The 17222-nt window shown below is 44.7% G+C and overlaps 1 protein-coding gene across 2 annotated transcripts in view; it reads right to left on the reverse strand.

Annotated features, from left to right (window-relative positions):
• Positions 1 to 17222, reverse strand: part of PLAC1 (placenta enriched 1) — a 201761-nt gene that overhangs the window by 162937 nt on the left and 21602 nt on the right. The window contains exon 2 of one of the 2 annotated variants that reach the window (XM_055267644.2): positions 7694 to 7778. The exons of the other annotated variant lie outside the window; for it this stretch is intronic. The gene's annotated coding sequence lies outside the window, so the exon portion shown is untranslated. The remainder of the gene's footprint in view (positions 1 to 7693; positions 7779 to 17222) is intronic. 2 annotated transcript variants of the gene reach the window in all.

Below are 17222 nucleotides of genomic sequence, written 5' to 3' on the forward strand. Positions count from 1 at the left end.
ATCTCTACTAAAAATACAAAAATTAGCTGGGTGTGGTGGCGGGTGCCTATAATCCCTGCTACTTGGGAGGTTGAGGCAGGAGAATAGCTTGAACCCAGGAGGCAGAGGTTACAGTGAGCTGAAATCATACCACTACACTCCAGCCTGGGTGACATAGTGAGACTGTCTCAAAAAACAAGCAAACAAAAACATGCAGGGCATTTCATGATCTGACTTTATTTAAATTTCTAATCTAATCTCCTCTGGAACCCTCCATACACCTTATGTCCATCCTCCAAAGCTATTTTTCCATCTTAGAATGTATCAGAATATACCAGAAGCTCCTTCTGGCTTCTGTTTCTTCTCGCTAGGATGTTTGCACCCTCACACACTCCTTTGGCCAATGATGCTTGACAAATTTATTGTGCTTTAAGGTTAGAGATTCATCTCAAGCATTACCTCCTGCTAGAAGCCTTACAAATTCTATTTCCTACCCCTACTCGAAGCTGGAGTGAGGGGTCTCCTTGCAGATCCAGCTCCCTGGCCTTTCCTCAGTCACACTTCTGCTTTCATACTACTGTAATTTTCTATACATTACTTTCCCTTATAATCAGGACCTGTTTTATTCATCTCAGTATTTCTAATGCCTGACACTTGGTACATAATTGTTGAATGAATGTATAAGGTTGATGCTTAAGGAATATTTCAAGAACAAAATAACGATATTAAAAACTTCCTGGCCAGGCGCTGTGGCTCATGCCTGTAATCCCAGCACTTTGGGAGGCCGAGGCGGGCAGATCATGAGGTCAGGAGATCGAGACCATCCTGGCCAACATGGTGAAACCCCGTCTCTACTAAAATACAAAAAAATTATCCATGATGGCATGCGCCTGTAGTCCCAGCTACTCAGGAGGCTGAGGCAGGGGAATCACTTGAACCCAGAAGGTGGAGGTTGCAGTGAGCCGAGATCACGCCACTGCACTCCAGACTTGCGAGAGAGCAAGACTCTGTCTAAAAAAAAAAACAAAAACAAAAAACTTCCTGGTGAAAATAAGGAGTCAGGAAGGGCAAACTACCCGTTGCTCTAAGCCTGCCCCAGTGTCACAGAATTTATTGACCATATTTTATCCCATTACCTATCTCCCTTTCCCCCTTTCTCTCCCTCCTCCTCACCCTCATCCAGTGCAGGAGACACTCTGCCCATACTCCTCAGGCTATCGTTACCAGTCCTTCTGGCCCAGTCTCTGATTACCTCCCAATTTCCTAAGGCTGCCTCCTTTGCTGTGGAGAGAGAGCCTCACATAGGCACCCCTGTCTCTGGTAACACCACAGGACCTAGACAACTCCAGTTAGCAAGGGTGTGCTCCCCCTCCCTCAGAAGTAGGGAGGCTTGCAAATAGAAGGAAAGGGCTAGGGGCATCTCTCTCAAGTGACATGGATTTCCATTCTCCTTCTGGATTGTGGCTTATTTCACTTAAAAGGGAGCCTTTAGCGCCTCTTAGAAGAGTGGAATGGGATCTTCTCTCATGTCATGTAAATCTCTCATTTTTTTCTCATTCTGACATAAAGGCAGATAATGAATGCTGATTTGCCTTGTAATTTATGAGTTATTTGAATAGAGGTTCCTCCGTGAAGATCTAAGAGGCATCAAGACAAGCTTCATATTTATATCTTGCTTCTCTTAATGACTGGCTTTAAATTTCATCAAAAGAGTTGTGGGGCAGCCAAAGCAAACAGTAGGGGGAGTTATACTTTGCAAGTTGTAGCTATGAGATAGGACCAGCCAACTCTGGTAGAAGTTCAAACAGAATAGGTCACTAAACAAATAACTACTACAACAAGCAGCAACAACAAACCCTCAGGAGGACAGAGAATCTGATTTCCAGGATGCCACCTTATAATATTCAAAATGCCCAGTTTTCAACAAAAAATGTATGGGATCTGCAAAGAAATAGCCCATACACAGGAAAAGAAAACAATCAATAGAAACTGTCCCTGAGGAAGGCCTGACGTTGGACATTTTACACAAAGATTTAAATCAGCTATTTCAAATAGGTTCAAAGAGCGAAAGGAAACCATGTCTAAAGAACTAAAATATGAGAGTGATATCTCAATAAATAGAACATATAAATAGAAATTATTTTAAAACAACCAAATAGAAATTTTTGAATTAAAAATATAATAACCAAAATGAAAAATTCACTAAAGATGTTCAATGGCAGATTTGAATGAGCAGAAGAAAGAATCAGCAAATTTGAAGATACTTATATTATCCAGCGTGAGAAACAGAAAGAAAAAAGAATGAAGAAAAATGTCAGAGCCTCAGACACCTGTGGGACACCATCCAGCATAACAACGTACGCTTAATGGGAGTTTCAGAAGGAGAGGAGAGGAAGAAAGGAGTATAAAGAATGTTTGAAGAAATAATAGGCAGAATCTCCCCAAATTTGATGAAAAACATTAACCTACACATCCAAAAAGCACCACCAACTCCAAATAGGATAAACTCAAAAATGTCCATATCTAGATACATCGTAATCAAACTGTGACAAGCCAAAGGCAAAGAGAATCTTATAAGCAGCAAGAGGGAAGTGACTCATCACATACAAAAGACCCCCAATAAAATTAACAGTTGATTTCTCATCAGAAACCATGAAGACCAGAAGCCAGTGTGATGACATATTCAAAGTGCTGAAAGGCAAACAACTCTCAACCAAAAATTCTATCCCCAACCAAACTGTTGTTTAAAATAAAGGAGAAATGAAGGCATTCTCAGCTATACAAAAAGTGGAAGTTTGTTGCTAGGAGATCTTCACTACAAGAAATGATAAAGGGAATCTCTCAGGCTGAAATGACAGGACACCAGATAGTAGTTTGAATCCACAGGAAGAAAGAAAAGAACACCAGTAAATGTAATATTTAAAGGTAAATGTTAAAGATTTTAAGGTATTTTGTAACTCCCTTTTTTCCTATCTGATTGAAAAGACAATTGCATAAATCAATAATTATAAATCTATGTTGATGTGCACACAATGTATAAAGATGTAATTACGATGCACATTTTATAGATGAGGAAACCGAGAAATGGGGAGGCAGTGTACCTTTCCCAACATCACACCTCAGTCAGGAGGCAGAGACGATATGCCTGCCTGATTGCAGAGCCCATGAGTTTAAACTCCTTGCTATGCTACTATGTAAGGAAGAGCCGTGGGCCTCTCCACGTGGCTTAGAGCTAGTTGAGCTGTTGGAGGAAGCTCAAAACATCCTGCCTAAAATGCTCTTTGAAATCTTCCTTCATAGATTTCTCCTGTATTCCTCACAGTGTCCCCAGCACAATGCTAGGCACACAACAGACACTGAATAATTCCAGTTGAATTGAGTTTCTCTAAAGTGACCTACCTAGTTAAGGGACCTAAAAGAAGAGGTGGCTTTAGCAAGGAAATGATAAAACTAGATACCATTCATTAAGTGCTTCCCATTGTGCCCGGCACACAGGCACTCTGCTAAGTGTTTATATGTATTCAAGTTATCTAGATTCACCCACCTAAGAACCCTGTGAATTATGTACTATACTTATCTTGTTTTATAGAATGAGAAAACTGAGGCACCACGCATTGAGTAACTTATGAAAAGTCCCACAGCCAGTAAGTAGCAGAGCTAGAACACGACCCCAGACAGTCTGACTCCAGAGCCCATGCACTTTCCATTTGACCATGTCAGGGGCAGCTGAGACTTTTCCAGCTATAGTTTCCACACAGGGGACTGACACTCAGAGCCAGGAGTATGATTTCAGGAGTGGCAGAAAGGTGCCTTCTCTCAATCTCTCTTTATTAATCCACCCACCTGCTGGCTAATGCCTGAAATTCCACTCTTAGGGTTCTTGTCCCCTGAAACAAAGGCCCAGAAAAGAGCATATAAGCCATTATGATATTCTTCCCATAGAGATAGGTGTTTTCTGGTTCTTTGTTTTTTCTTTCTTTCTTTTTTTTTTTTTTTCCGAGATGGAGTTTCGCTCTTGTTCCCCGGGCTGGTGTGCAATGGCTTGATCTTGGCTCACTGCAACCTCCACCTCCCAGGTTCAAGTGATTCTCCTGTCTTAGCCTCCCAAGTAGCTGGGATTACAGGTGTGCACCACCATACCCGGCTAACTTTGTATTTTTAGTAGAGACGGGGTTTCACCATGTTGGCCAGGCTGGTCTCGAACTCCTGACCTCAAGTGATCCACCTGCCTCAGTCTCTCAAAATGCTGGGATTACAGGTGTGAGCCATCACGCCTGACCCCAGAGAGACAGTTTTGTTGTACACATGTGGACAGCACATGAAGATGCACTCCGATCCAGGGGTGAAAGCACAAGCACATGAGGACCTGAAGGCTCCATATGAGAGAAAGGTGGGAGCCTCCACGCTGCAACAGACAAATGTTAGCATTTTTGAGAGGGCCAGCCTTTGTCAAAAGAAAGTCATTGGTCTGGAAGCTCTTCTTCACAGCCAGCATTGAGTTTCTGAGAAGGAAAGTGTTTATGTGAGAGTTTAGAGCAAGGTTTCCCAATGGGAGTGGGTGCTGAAACCCCCAGAGTTGTCTATTTACCATAGAATTCATTCATATTCAATAGCTATGAATAATTACTCAAGATGAATTCTTTTTTTTAAGAGATAGGGGTCTTGCTCTGTCACCCAGGCTGGAGCACAGTGATGCCATCATAGCTCACTGCAGCCTCAAAATCCTAGGCTCAAATGATCCTCCTGCCTCAGCCTCCCAAGTAGCTAGGACTATAGTTGTACACCATTATGCCCAGCTAATTTTTTAAAAAATTTTTTGTAAAGATGGGGTCTCATTATGTTGCCTAGGCTGGTCTCAAATTCCTGGGCTCAGGCAATCCTCCTGCCTCGGCCTCCCAAAGTGCTGGGATTATAAGCATGAGCCACGGTGCCTGTCCCAAACTCCTCTGATTGTCAATACTGTTATTGCTTCCTGGGAAATAACTCCTGTCTGACTGTAAAGTAAGAGAAAGGGGGCGAGAAAAGGATGGAGCCGCCTCTTGGTATGGAAGTTGCAGCTGAAGGAAACGGCAATGGGGGAAGTGCTCTTGCCTGGGCTTGGCTCTGTCCTTGATGGCTGTGCGACCTAGAGCAAGTCTTTCTGGCCCTTCCTCTCATCTCCCTCAGCTTCACTTGGCTTCTATATGCTGATGGTGCCCATACCTGTATCATCCTCCTAAAGCTCTCCTCTGAGTGACAGAGCTGTTTTCCCACGTGAGGCTGAGAGCTCCTCCAGAGAACACTTATGAAAAGAAACATCCCTTAGTTTTACATATCTATCTATAAGAATGGATACATATGTAACAAACCTGCATATTGTGCACATGTACCCTAAAACTTAAAGTATAATAATAAGAAGAAGAATAAGAATATGAATATTCCTGCAGCCTGACTTCACAACCTATGCTCTGTGCTACATTGTTTTTAATTCCAGCACCACTACTTCAGAGCTGTGCAACTGAGATGAACGTGCCCGAGCGTCAGTTTGTATCTCTATAAAATGGGGATATAATTGTACCTACCTGTCATGTGAATGCTTTTCACTGTGCCTGGCACATATTTAATGCTCAATATAAAATGCTTAACTTTTGAAGGTGAATAAATGAGCAATGGTTGGATTTGATTCCCGAATTCCTGTTTTTGTCAATAGATTAGGTCCTTGCTCCATTTTTGAGACATTTAAATCAAATAATCAAATAAAAGTCCATTCAAGCATTAGCAACAGCCTTCTCATCTAGACTACAAGCTAGACTACCCTAGGGGCCTGCTCATGAACTTGCAAAAGTACTTGGCCTAGTTGGAACTCCGTGAATGCTATCTAGCAATATTGTAGGCCTACTACTGCCGGGGCAGAGCAGAGAGATTGGCACCATCTGACTGGAGACTCAGTGTGGTCTATTTGGTGGGATTTCTGGGGCATTGGGAAGCTCTGCCCCTGTTTTCCCAATCACACCCTTCTGATTCCTGAAATCCCTAAAGTGTCTTCTGATAAGACTCAGTCCAAAAATATCTACCCTATGAGTTCTTATCCCAGCACTATGGCCTCCGTGTGCTCCATCCTTGGGGGCTTTTGCCTCCTTGAGACGCCTGTCAATACACAGGTGTAAAAAAATTACCTGGGATTGATGGCAAACACCTGTAGTTCCAGCTACACGGAAGGCTGAGGTGGGAGGATCATTTGAGCCCAGGAGGTCGAGGCTGCAGTAAGCTGTGATTGCACCTGCAAGTCATGCCCCAGGATCTTACCAATGAACTCCCAACTTGTAGTTAATTCCTTAACAGGGCTTGACAGAGTGGGGGCACACAATGGCAACATGAACTGGAGGGATGCCTTCCAGCAGGAAGGGGAGTGGTGCAGATGAATGTGGGGGCTGGTGTATACATCCTCTGACCCTACCTCACTGCATGCAGCCCTTGTGTCCCTTCCTCCAGATTTCCTAAAGCTCCAGACAGAAATTAAATCCAGCATCTGAGAAGCCCAAGATTAGGCCATCAAGTCATATCAATTTGAGCTAATGGGTGCAGAGGAGGCTGTTCTACATGATGGATCATTTTTCAAAGAGATACAGTTTTATGACTGCCCAGCCGGTACAGTAGCATAGAACTAATAGCTAACCAAGGGCTGCCAAGTTCCAGGCCTGCCAGATCTGTTTTAATCACAAGATAAGAACCACTCATAATTAATGCATTTGGTCTGTATGTGGGCTCTACTACACTCCTCACCAACAGTTTGTTCCCTGGGTTGTGATGAGCATGTGCCCACAATGCTTACTCCATTTTTTAACGGATCTCAAAGAAAACCCAATCTTTATGAAGCCCAGCCCCTGGAAAATGCTCTTAAATGCTGAGATATGGCCATTCAAAGCAATGACTGAGGTTTGGTTGTTGCCAGATTATCAAAAAGCACGACTGTGGGCGAAGAGAAACCTCGAGCTTTATTAGAATGAAACATCAGCCTCCTGAGTCAGGAACGGATCCTACCTTCCTTATCTGCAAGGAATATGTCCAATGTCCTTCCTAGGAATATGTACAATGTTACCCAAATATCAGCTGAACACATTGTTTTTGTGGGCATCAAGTGGAGAGTGGGAGGTAGTCAGAGAAGCCAGAGATGCAACTTTGTGGTTACTTAACCAGCCTTGGAGTAAAAGACGTTCCCAGCAAGCTGGGAAGAGAGATGGCGAGGGGCCCACACCACTGCTCCCTAATACTGCTGGGAATAGACACCCACTGCTGTTTCCTCCCAGGAAAAGTGAATGAACAACAAGGATCCTGTGTGCCTTCTCCTGCCATGGTACACACACTCACACACCGCCTCATACACAAGTCCTTTGTTGAGCCCTGAGGCAGGAAATGGGAAATTCAAAAGGAAGAGCCTGAGAAACCATTTTATTTCATTTCAGGGGGCTTCTCACCATCCCTTGAAGGAGGCAGTCCCAAGTGATATAGACCAGAACCCCTCTCACAGAGTCTTAGTTCACATCCTAGATATAAAACAGAGAACTTCCGGGGCTTAGAAGTTTTGTCTGTTGGGGGAAATCTCTGCAGGCTCAAAAAGTAACCCAGGGTTGGTCTTATGGGTGTGGTGGATTTGTGTTTCAGTGAAGTGAACACAGAAAAGAGGTGAGTATATATGTACACACAGAAATCACAGGAAAAAACTCCAAAAACTCACTTGTGCTAGGTCTTGAGGGCCAGTCCAGCAGAAAGATACTTGCCTTTCTCCTTCAGACTTCGTTGTCAGTCTCGTTTTCTTCGTCCTGTGGAGTAGCAGGGAGATTTGGAGTTCATGAGGATGGACACACAGGCAGTATGTGCCCCAAAGCCCTTGGCCAGGCAGTAATGGGGGCCTCAGGAATAGCTAGGGCTGTTTCCTCAGGGAACTGGTCATGTGAAAGGACAAAGGCTTTGGATCCTCAAAGGGCAAGAGGATTCCAGATGGAGCAAAAGCTTAAAGGCAAATCTGAGCAGGGTGGGTTGGCAGGGGTGCTAGGGATGGGGATGAGGCCTGGTTTGAACAGAAGGCTCAAGGCTGGGAGCAGTGAGAGGTGAGAGGGAAAAAAACCAGATTGTACTTGTCAGATACTGCAGGCTGTTGGCATGAGAGCGTTCACTGCCCTTCCCTTAGAAAAAACAAATGTTTGCAGACCGATGTGATTTTATGAACTGCAAGCTTTAGGACCATGCCTGTTTAGTGGCCTCACCTCTGGGGAATAAATCTCTTGTCTTCAAAGATCTGTATGGGTCCTAGGAAACCTGATTGAAGTTCTTTCCTGGATGAAATACAGTAAACCAGGACAACTGTGCCTGACATCCGACGAGTAAAACAAGGAGGTCTGTGCCTAGCTGTGCCTTGTTTGGGAGGGGAACATTCTGGAGGGAGCCACAACTCCCATCTGCTGCTTAGCCAGCCCTCTCAAATGTGTTAAGTTGAAGGTTCAGAATAAATCCTCCACGTGAGTTTTCTCCAAACTCCATCCAGGGCAAACTTCCACACTTAGCCTGTTGTCCTCAGTCCATTGGCAATGACCTAGGCCTGATCTCAAAGGCAAAGCCTGGCTGGTTTCGGGAGAACTATTAGCACTGGGAACGCATGGGGCTGGGGGGCTCCCCACAGCTCAGCAGACCCAGTGCTCCCTTTCTCTGCTCTGGGGACCTGCAGGAGTTAAAATGCAGGCTTAGTCCCCCACTCCACACCTGCAGAGAGGACAGCAAGCCTAATCTGCCCCCAATGGCTGGCATACAGGGGCCTCATTCACAATTCACTGTGTTTCAAGGCCTCTCGCAGGCTGCTCTTCCATGGGCCTCTTTCTAATGACTTGCTACCGCGAACAGCCAGGCTGCTCTAATCTTGAAGATAGGTCTGAACCTCCCTCCCTCAGCACATTTTTAAGGAATGGCGTTCCCTCCCCTCTCTCTTTTTTTTATCATCATCAAAATATATTCACAAAACACCCACATCTCTGTCCACACTATAAATCAGGGTGGGGAACCTCTGGCCCACAGCCCAGATCTGGCCCTCAGCTTGATTCATCTGGCATGTGGGGGATACTGTACTTACTGCCACAGCTGCAACCCAGAGAATAATGCCTCCCTCCCCACCACCTCCCACCCCCTGGACTGCTGGGGCCATCCCCTTCCAAATGGAGCCTCGAAAATAGCCAGACTCAGATGGGGGGTGGTGGCTCGTGTGGCTATTTCAGTTGCTATTAAGCAGGAAATGGGACTACAAAGCCAAGGAGGTGATTTTCATAATGAGAAAAGTCACCATTTTGTGACCATTTTACTAATTTCCAGGACTGGGCTGAGAAAGCATATCACCTATATTTTCTCGTTTAACCTTCCCAACCCTTTTGCACTAAGAACTTTCGTTTTCATCTGCAGGGTAGGAAGCAGGGGCTCAGGAACCTGCCTAGTGCCACGGCTATAAGGAGCACAGCTGGGGATCAAATTCAGGCCCAGCTCACAACAGAGCCTCTGTAACCAGTAGCAACCTCTGTAACCTTACTGGCTGCTGGATAACTTGGAGGTGCTTGCTCTTGCATTTTTGTCTCATATGCTTGTCTCTGCAGTATATGCAATAACCATGTGGTTGTTCTGCAGTGACTATAAATTCTACTCCACTTACTTAAGTGTGACAACCTCTGCTCTAAAGATTTGTTAAAAAAAAAAAAAGAAAAGAAAAGAAAAAAGAACTGGAGAAAGAATTAGAGGGTCGAAATAGTGTTTAACAGACTACTTAGAATTTTAAAAGGCAGTAAAGCTCTTCTCAAGTCCAGAGCTCAAAGAAATGGATTTGCCAGGAGGAGTTTATCACAAAGATTCCCCTTTTCTATTTGCTGATATAGGTCATAGCTAATAGGGAAGAGAGAGAGAAAGGAAGAAAGAGAGAGAGAGAGAGAAAAAAAACACCCTTTGGTCTTACTCAGCAAGACACCTCTTCAAACCCTCCCATGGTATTTCAACTGGTACAACTCCTCATCTCCTAAAAGACTGCCTTGGGATGGCATCTCTGGACAGGTGAGCTGAAGCCCAAAACTTATGCCCCAACATAATATAGTATGTCTCTGGGCACCAAGAAAAGGTTATAAATCCAGAATTACCCAGTAGTTGAAAGGCTAAAAACAAAAAGTGGGCAGTGGGTAAGTTCAGAGCCCCCAATGTCATATAGTCTGTCTACCTTAAAAAAAAAGAAGAAGAAGAAGAAGAGGAGGAGGAGGAGGAGGAGAAGAAGAAGGAGAAGAGGAAGAAGAAGAAGAAGGAGAAGGAGAAGGAGAAAGAGAAGGAGAAGGAGAAGAAGGAAGAAGGAAGAAGGAAGAAGGAAGAAGAAGAAGAGCCGGGCGCAGTGGCTCACGCCTGTAATTCCAGCACTTTGGGAGGCCGAGGCAGGCGGATCATAAGATCGAGAGATCGAGACCATCCTGGCCAACATGGTGAAACCCTGTCTCTACTAAAAATACAAAAATTAGCTGGGTGTGGTGGCATGCGCCTGTAGTCCCAGCTACTCGGGAGGCTGAGGCAGAAGAATTGCTTGAACCTGGGAGGCAGAGGTTGCAGTGAGCTGAGATAATTGTGCCACTGCACTCCAGCCTGGCGACAAAGTGAGACTCCGTTTCAAAAAAAAAAAAAGAAGAAAAGGGAAATGTAAGCTTTTGCCTGATATGAAATCTGCAAATACCATGGACCCACAAATACCCTTTGCTGACACTCCAAGGCAGTAGACAACTGCTTGGGTTTAGGAAAAATCAGGGGGAACTCTAGACTGATCCAGGAAAGAGGCAGCTGCTTAGTGACAGAGCCCCAAACTGCGCCCCGCCCCCCGCCCCGACTCCTGCTTCTTAAGGCCCAAGTGACCAGAGGTATAGAATAAAAGAAAGGGTTGGCTGGGCCCCTGACCCCATCAACAGGGTGGTCTCTGAACCTGACAGCTGATACAAACAGCCCTGGCAGTGCAATACTCCAAATGAGTACATCTTGTCCTCCCAAGATCTTTGGAAATCGAAGCTTTGCTATGCTCATTACTGAGAAGGCTCTGGCGCCCTTCAACCCATTTGTATCTCTTCAACCTCTCACTAAACATTTGTTGTCTGGCAGGCACAGCTGCAGCCTCCTAAAAGCCATGGCCCCAGACCTCTGGGAAGCTCCCCTGGAAGAGGTCAAGGTGAGGAGTATCCCGAAGGGCACTGTGTTTGATTCTAGAAGCAAGTGGACACCAGGACACCACAAGATTGATCACGAGAAATCCATCCCTCTGTTTTCAGAACTTGCTTGCATCTTTCCCCGTGTGGCACTCCAGAAGCCAGTAAGTTGGAGGAGATTGATTCTACCCAGAGAGAAGTCTATGAAGACTGCAAGAGTCTAAGGAAGTAAATCAAAATAGCAGTGCATCTAGCAGCCCGGTGACCTATTTCCTGAATTGGATGTTGGAATCGTCTTCCCACAGAACAGCCAATTGTGATGTGTTAGTATTTTCATGCTGCGCAGCCCTCTGGCATGGAGGCGCTGCCCCATTCCTTCCCAAGGAAATTCCACTGCAGGCAATGTTATGATTAGTGGACTAATAACACTTGTCGTTGGAACACTCAGACAAAGCTGCAATGTGGACTGGCCTCCAAGTCCCTTAATCACCTATTTCATCATCTCGACACTGAAGCCCTGGCAATAGGGATGGACTTGTGGATCCCAATAATTAAGCAAAGGGACAGCTGCTTCCTTGCATGGGGATCTCCCTTCCTTCCATTCATAATCCCAAGCCGATCCGGGGTGTTAACTGGTGTGGTTACCACGTCTAATACTGGATGGCAGCTAGAAAAAGAGATGCTGCAGGCTAATTCTGAAGCAAGTCACCTGCCTGTTCACTCCTAACATTCAGGCACACACATTTTCCTTGTGATTAGCTTGCTGGAGTTCTGGACAGGGGCCAGGGGCCAGGGGAGAGGCCAGGAAGTGTGTGTGTGCTAATGCACCTGCCCCTGATTGGGAGCACCACTGATCCCCAACATTCTAGCGGTGTGCTCCATTACCCTTCCTCCTGACATTGCATGGGCAGTTGGAAAGGAGATGTGGAAGCTCTAACCATGCTGAGGTCGACGAAAAAGCTAGTTTGGCTTATGGGAAGTCAGGTGGGGGCACCGAAAGGAAAGTCCACTCTATTCCTTTATTCTGGTTCCTTTTGATTGAACTTTGAACCAAATCGGAGTTAATTTGCTGAAGGCAGATGCTTATGGTGTTTGAATGAACTGATTTAGAAGTGAGCATGGATAGAAGGAGAATGGATAACATAGACAAGTAGGGGAGGGCGAGGCTGATGCAATCACAGAGGGAGGAAAAGAATCTTCAGGGACTTGCTGATTTCTCAGAACTGCCGGTTATCCTCACACCAGTGCACTTAACCTTCTTTGTGACATCGGGGCTTCTTGGCCACATCTTTGAGGAAAGAAATAAACATATAAAGAGAAAACTAAGACTAGGGAAAGGGGGAGAGTAGTGAGAGCAAGACAGAGAGGGTGAGAAAAAAGAAAATAAAAAGGAGAAAGGTCAATTATTGTTGGAAGGTGGCGTGTTAACAGCGATGTCTGCAAGCCCTTAGCAGAAGCACTGGAGCTCTGGGGTGCCTGGAACTGGCTTCAGGGAGAAGCACTTTCCCAGCGCACAGTATTCAATTATTTGAAACACATCAGCAGTTCTCTCGAAAACAAGACACAAGGCAGACAATCCTCAGCTATTTTATTCCCACAGATGTTCTGTTCTATCTCCAAGGTTCCTGACATAACTACACTGTTCATAGGGTTCAAACGGGCTCATTCCCAGGGTGAGACAACTGCAACCAAGCCAACTGAGCAAATCCCAGGTTTCCAGCCCCCCTGGACCCAGGTACCCAGAGAGAAGAATTGCTTCTGCTCTCTTCCCCACCCTCTCTGGGAAGTACAAACTGTCCGGGTGACCAGACAGCTCATGGAGCAAAGGCTCAAACATTTTCTGGGAAAGTCCCACCCCAATCTCTTTCCCACTGACCTTTCCAAAATTCATTTGGCTTTGTTTTTGGGCTCCACAAGTTATGAAAGTTATCTTCCAGGGGAGCCAGAGATGAGGCATTCCCAATGTGGGATTTAGAACTCTTCATTTCCACCAAAATGCCAGAGTAGAGTTTTGGGGCTATTGTTTCTCCCTCATATTTAGACAATGATGCAAAACCTGTTGATTTGTTTAGACACAATTGTCCCTCAGCAGGACAGATGGTATTCAACAGAATGGAATAATTAGGAGATTTAAAAGAAATAATTATGTGGGAAAATATGGTTGGAGTCAAACATGCTTGGTAATCTATATGAGGAATTCTGGTTTAAAATGTGGGTAAAATGTATCATTGTAGATTCTGTCGCCTTGTTATCCTGAAATATAACTCCTTATCGACAAGAGATGTTTCATGTCGTGCTGCTAAAGACAAACATGATTTTTTAAGACTCGTGGGAACAGTGACATGAAATGTTCAGTTTATTTTCATCTCTTCCTGGGGAAACTGAAGTTCCTGGTGAAACAACTTTATGAGGCAACGGCTTAATGACACTAAATGGTTTTAAAAAAATAACACAGCAGGGTGGGAGTGTGTGTGAAAGGGACTGTTTTGTTAAATTGATTTTTTTATTCGACTTCGAGGTGCCTTTGGCTTTTCATAGCTCAGGGTCCAAAAGTGGGAACTTTTTTTTGAAACAGACACTTCTTGAAATGCAAGTTTCATGTGTAATGCCCCTTCCTAGGCAACATCACTCCTATGCCTACACTGGTGAGGATAAGAGAGCCTGCCTTCAACACTATCCCAAGCCGGCTGACTGCTAGAGCAAACAGGAAGCCTCAGTGCAGGGAGGAAGCTGGTTAATTCCAGCTAATGCTCTTGGCCACATGGCTTGCCTCTTGCCTCTCTCCATGGCCAATGCTACCAAGTTCTCTTTTACTTGTGTGATCTGACAAAGATAATGCAGCATGTTTTTGGGGTGCCCAAGCCAGAATGACAATGTACAATAAGATCTGCCCCATTCGAAAGGTCTGGGCACCAGGAGAAATACTGTTTTTTGGATCAGTGGATTTGGGATTATTGTGTGCATTTTATTTAAGTGAGGCATTACTTAAATCTGGTCTTGATTTCAAAGGTTAATTGTAACTTAAAAAATCTATAATTCTTTGGCACTGTCTACTGAAGCTGAACATACACATATCCTAGGACCTAAAAATTCCACCCCTGGGTATACCCAATGGAAATATATGCACATTTGCCCCAAGACACAAATACAGGAATATTCATAACCACATTATCGTAATGGTAACACTGCAAGTAATTCAAAGGCCCTTCAAAAGTCGAATGGATCATTGTGATAAAGTCATTCAGGCTGTGCGCGGTGGCTCATGCCTGTAATCCCAGTACTTTGTGAGGCTGAGGCGGGTAGATCACCTGAGGTCGGAAGTTCAAGACAAGCCTGACCAACATGGAGAAACCTCATCTCTACTAAAAATACAAAATTAGCCGGGCGTGGTGGCGCATGTCTGTAATCCCAGCTACTCGGGAGGCTGAGGCAGGTATATCGCTTGAACCTGGGAGGCGGAGGTTGCAGTGAGCCAAGATCATGCCATTTCACTCCAGCCTGGGCAACAAGAGTGAAATTCTGTCTCAAAAAAAAAAAAAAAAGTCATTCAATAGAATACTATACTGCAATGAGAGTGAATGATCAACAGCTGTAAGCAACCAAGGAGATCTCACGAGCAAGATGTTACGCAAAAGAAGCCACACACAAAAGAGTATGTCCTCTATGATTCTATTTATAGAAAACTGAATTGCATGCAAAGCTAATCTATGCGTTTAGAGGTCAGGACAGTGGTTACCTTTGACATGGAAGTCGCTGAGAGGGATATTAGGTTGAATGGCAGCCCCAGAAAAGATATGACCATGTCCTAGAAGTTGTTTATGTAGCCTTCTTTAGGAAGAGGGCCTTTACAGACGTAACTAAGTTAAGGCTTTCAAGATGAGTTCATCCTGGATTATCTGAGTGGGCCCTAAATCCAATGACAAGTATCATTATAAGAGATGGCAAAGGAGAAGGCACAAAAGAGAGAGAAGCAGAAGGCCATGTGAAGACAGAGGCAGAGAATTCTGAAGTGATGCAGCTACAAGCCAAGGAATGCCTGGAGCCACTAGCTCCAGGAAGGAAGAGGTAAGGAAGGATTCTCCCCTACAGCCCCTGGAGGAAGCACAGCCCTACTGACATCTTGATTTCAGACTTCTGGCCTCTAGAACTGCGAAGGAATACATTTCTGTTGTTTTAAGCCATGAAATTTGTAGTAATGTGTTATGGCAACCACAGAAACTAATATAAGGAAAGTGTTCTGTTTCTTGATCTGGGTATTGGTTACACGGGTATATTCATTTTGTAAAAAATCCATCAAGTTGTACACTAATGATTTGTGTACTTTTTGACATGGATATTATGCTTCGATAACAATTTTATTTTAAAAAATCCATGATTCTATAATCCGGTTTCCAATTACCCACCACTTTGGGTAAACAGAAGCTGGATTTCTGAGGTTTTATTGTTTATGTTTAAGACATGCTTCACAATAGCAGAGCCTTTTTACCAAATCAAAAAAGTATATCCGTAACGAATGTATGTTCATAGTCTTTCCCTCCACTGTAATACGGTGAGGAGAACTTTGGAAGAAAAAATGTCAGAAGCAATGAGCAAACATCTAATTTTCATACTTTCCTTTTTGTTAAATTAGGTAGCAAGGTAGTTTAGGGGTAACAAGTCTCTGAGACAGGAACTGTCTGGAAATTTTGGATAAGGAATAGATAGACATACCCAGTCACCGCGGAGGGAGAGAGTAACAACACCCTATTTTTGCTAAAAGCAGTTCAACTGTGACCCCTTTGTGGTAAACAACAACGATAATAAGCCAAATCCTAACCCCACCTTATTTGGCAATTTCATAATGGGTGGGAGAAGCACTGTATACAGTTTGTCTGTTATTTAGAATGAGATGCAGAGATGGTGTCCTCTGTCTTGGAAAAAAAAAAAGAACACACTTGGCAGCCTATAAACAGTAAAGCAGCAGAGGTTTCAGATTTTTCCAAAAGAATGAGATGCCTCCAAACTGAGCATGTTTCCCATTTTCCACTCCCTCCAATCCCAGGCAGATGATTTTGAACGTGCACTCTCCTCTCACTGACTTGGAAGAAGTCAGCCCTTGCCAGAACTGTGGACTCAAGAAGAAAGCCAAGTGCAGATGGAAGTGGCTGTGGAGAGCAGGCCTAAATTCCCTCAGCAGGGATTACTGAGGAACAAAGCTGGCAGAGTAGGGATTTCAAACAGTCACAGGTGTGGGGGCTTGGTGGGGGATGGGCAGTGGGGAAGAGCCTTTTTCCACCCTCATGCAGTCAGTTCTCATGTATGGCTGTCTAAAGGGGGCCACTGCTGTCTAAATCCAGGTATTGAATATGTAAGTTCAAAGAGACCTCATCACTGAAGATGGGCAGACAGGCTTACTGTTCCCTCGATAACAGAGTCGACACTTCCTGATTATCCCTGCCCAGGCACCGAGAGCACAGGACTGTGGCTGCACAGCCTGGAGCATGGAGTGCGAAGTAAGGAAGACAACAGTGGGCTGGGCGCGGTGGCTCAAGCCTGTAATCCCAGCACTTTGGGAGGCTGAGGCAGGCAGATCACCTGAGGTCAGGTGTTCGAGACCAGCCTGGCCAACATGGTGAAACCCCAGCTCTACTAGAAATACAAAAATGAGCTGGGCGTGGTGGCACATGCCTGTAGTCCCAGCTACTTGGGAAACTGAGGCAGGAGAATCACTTGAACCCAGGAGGCGAGGTTGCAGTGAGCGGAGATCACGCCACTGCACTCCAGCCTGGGCGACAGAGCGAGACTCTGTTTCAAAAAAAAAAAAAAAAGAAAGAAAAGAAAAAAAAAGACAACAGTGGTCGTCTCCTTTCAACTCTGAGAGGGTTTTTTTTTTAAGTCCAAAGTAGGAATCAATAAAGTTTTGGCAATGGTCTCAGTGCTGACTTCCTTAAGGGGCTAAATTAGGTTCAAATTGATGACTCCTCTGTCCCCTCCTGCATTGGAATCCTCAAATGTGTGTGTTTTGTTCCATTTGGATGTCCTGTCTTTCCCCTTTTAGGGTGTAAGCTACAGCAAGGGCTGGGCCTC

This window comes from Symphalangus syndactylus, chromosome X (genome assembly GCF_028878055.3).
Source record: "Symphalangus syndactylus isolate Jambi chromosome X, NHGRI_mSymSyn1-v2.1_pri, whole genome shotgun sequence".
Classification (NCBI taxonomy): Eukaryota; Metazoa; Chordata; class Mammalia; order Primates; family Hylobatidae; genus Symphalangus; species Symphalangus syndactylus.